This window comes from Somniosus microcephalus, unplaced genomic scaffold (assembly GCF_052327205.1).
Source record: "Somniosus microcephalus isolate GS21.2 unplaced genomic scaffold, FLI_Smic_1.0 unresolved_chr8, whole genome shotgun sequence".
In the NCBI taxonomy this organism is placed as follows: domain Eukaryota; kingdom Metazoa; phylum Chordata; class Chondrichthyes; order Squaliformes; family Somniosidae; genus Somniosus; species Somniosus microcephalus.
The window spans coordinates 9,861,345-9,864,854 of NW_028225186.1; positions in this window are offsets into that span (position 1 = coordinate 9,861,345).

The following is a 3,510-nucleotide window of genomic DNA, read 5'->3' on the forward strand; positions in this document are numbered from 1 at the left end:
AACTCTGCCTCTGTCTCTGTTTCTAGCTCTCTGTATTTATACCTCTGCCTCTGTCTCTATCTCTGTGTATATTTACCTCTGCCTCTGTCTCTGTCTCTATCTCTCGGTATTTATACATCTGCCTCAGTCTCTATCTTTGTGCATATATAACTCAGTCTCTGTCTCTGTCTCTAAATCTGTGTATATTTACCTCTGCCTCTATATCTCTGTACTTAGACCTCTGCCTCTTTCAGTATCTCTGTATATATTTACCTCTGACTCTCTCTCTCTCTCTATCTCAGTGTATATATACCTCTGCCTCTTTCTCTGTCTCTATCTCTGTGTATATTTGCCTCTGCCTCTGCCTCGTTCTCTATCTCTGTGTATATTTACCTCTGCCTCTGTCTCTGTCTCTACTTCTCTGTATTTAGACCTCTGCTTCTGTTTCTGTCTCTATCTCTCTATATTTAGACCTCTGCCTCTGTCATTATCTATGTGTATGTTTACCTATTCCTCTTTCTCTGACTCTATCTCTGTGTATATTTACCTCTGCCTCTGTCTCTGTCTCTATATATGTGTATATTTATCTCTGCCACTGTCACTGTCTCTATCTCTCTGTATTTATACCTCTGTGTCTCTCTCTTTATCTCTGTGTATATTTACCTCTGCCTCTGTCTCTGTCTCTATTTCTCTGTATTTAGACCTCTGCTTCTGTTTCTGTCTCTATCTCTCTATATTTAGACCTCTGCCTCTGTCATTATCTATGTGTATATTTACCTATTCCTCTTTCTCTGACTCTATCTCTGTGTATATTTACCTCTGCCTGTGCCTCTTTCTCTATCTCTGTGTATATTTATCTCCGCCTCTGTCTCTGTCTCTATATATGTGTATGTTTACCGCTGCCTCTCTCTCTCTCTTTATCTCTGTATTTCGATCTCTGCCTCTGTCACTATCTCTGTGTATATTTACCTCTGCCTCTTTCTCTGACTCTATTTCTGTGTATATTTGCCTCTGCCACTGTCTCTGTCTCTATCTCTCTGTATTTATACCTTTGTTTCTGTCTCCATCTCTGTGTATATTTACATCTGCCTCTGTCTCTGTCTCTATCTCTCTGTATTTATACTTCTGCCTCTGTCTCTATCTATGTGTTTACTTACCTCTGTCTCTGTCGCTGTCTCTATCACGGTGTATATTTAACTCTGCCTCTCTCTCTGTCTCTATCTCTGTGTATATTTACCTCTGCCTGTCTCTGTATCTATCTCTCTGTATTTAGATCTCTGCCTCTGTCACTATCTCTCTGTATATATACCTCTGCCTCTGCCCCGTCTCTATTTCTGTGTAAGTGTATCTCTGCCTCTTCCACTCTCCCTATCTCTGAACCTGTGTATGTGTGTCTCAGCCTCTGTCTCTGTCTCTATCACTGTTTTCTACCTATTTATGTTCCTTCCATCTCTCCATTTCTCTCTCTCATTCTATATATCTATTATTCTCTCTTTATCGCTATTTATGTATCTTGGTGTCTATCACTTTCTCTGTCATTGTCTCTATTTTTCTATCTCCCTCTTTCTCTACTGTTTCCCATCTATATATCTCATTTCCGAATCTCTTTCTCTTCCTCCTTCAATTTCTAGCTGTATGGCTTTCTGTTTCTGTCCCTATCTCTATCTTTCTGCTTTGCTTTGCATTTCTCTCTCTATCTTTCTTCCGATCTGCCTCTATTTCTATTTCTATCTTTTTCTCTTTCTATCTTTCTATGTCTCTGTCGCTTTGTCTTTATTCCTGTATTTCCCTAAACATCTGCCCCTATCTCCCTATTTTCACTCTATCACTCTAACCTGGAAAGGGAAGAGCGGGGAAAAGGGCGAGTTTCAAAAATAAGGAACTTCGGAGATTGTGATTTGCATCACAACATAAGTGAATGTCATGAAATCAACAAAGGTAAAACCACAGGTAAATATCCCAAAAATCACAGGCTATCATAAGAACATAACAACATAAGAACTTAAGAAATAGGACCTGGAGTCGGCCATTTGGCCCTTCGAACCTGCTCCACCATTCAATAAGATCATAGCTGCTCTTCTAGCTTATCTCCCCGTTCCTGCACTATCCCCATATCCCTTGGTTTCCTTAAAGGGAATGAGAATGTGCGCTCAGTTATATTTGCAACATATCCATGGCGTGTTAATAAAGACAAGATTTGTTACAGATTTTATTTGATAATTATCTGCAGATGTCAAATGAAATATAAAGCAGAAACTTTAAAACTCATACATAATCTCCTCCAGACGGGCACATTTCAGAACGAGTTGGTGGAAGTGCTCGAGAGATTTTTATGAGAATCCTTTACAGGAGAGTTCCAGGACTTTCAGCGTGTTCTTCACACAGAGAGCAGAAACAAGGTCCTCACAACACTCATCCATCAGGTGATTGCTCTTCAGGTAATTCGAGAATGGAAAAGCGAAGCAGCCAGTGAGATACAGAGAGAGAGATTGACAGAGACAGAGAGGCAGAGGGAGAGAGAGAGAGAGAGACATAGAGACAGACAGAAAGGGATAGACAGTGACAGAGAGAGAGGGGGATAGAGAGAGAGAAACATAGAGACAGAGAGAGAGGGCTAGACAGGAAGATACAGAGAGAGAGAGGATGATAGAGAGAGACAGTCACTGACAGATACAGAGAGAGAGAGAGAGAGGTGGATAAGAGAGAAAGTGATAGAGACAGAGAGAGAGAGCGGCGGAGGAGAGAGACAGAGAAACAGAGAGATAGAGAGAGAGGGATAGACAGTGAGAGATAGAGAGAGAATGAGAGCAAGAGAGAGGAAAGAGGGGGAGATAGAGATGGGGAGGAGAGAGAGAGACAGAGAGAGACACACAGAGCGAGCGATAGAGGAGAGACAGAGACATAGAGAATAAGAGAGACGGGGCAAAGTGAGGGAGAGATAGAGAGGGATAGACAGACAGCAATAGTGAAAGAGAATGTGAGAGAGAGGGAGGAGAGACAGAGGGAAGAGAGCGAGGGAGAGAGACAGAGATGGAGGGAGAGGGAGAGAGATAGATGGGGAGATATGGAGAAACAGAGGGAGCCATGAAGACGAAACGATAGAAAAGTGAGGCAGTCACAGTTGGACAAGCACAGAGTTGCAGAGAAAGTGTTATAAATAAACAGCCCAGGATAAAAGGCAAAGAGTTAGTATACACAACGTGACGTGAAAGAGAGTGAGACAGAGAGCGAGTACAAAGCAATGAGCAACAAATGTAGTCATAAAAAATGCCAGGTTAATAAACGTCTTCATCCTGAATAATAGCAAACTCCATGTTAAGTTGAAGCGTTTGCAACAACCTTCAGCCAGAAGTGCCGAGTTCATGCTCCATCTCGGCCTGCGCCCAAGGTTCCCACCATCAGAGAAGCCAATCATCAGCTAATTCAATTCACTACACGTAGAAACATAGAAACATAGAAGATAGGACAACGAGTCGGCCATTCGGCCCAACGAGCCTGCTCCACCATTCAATGAGTTCATTTCTGATCATA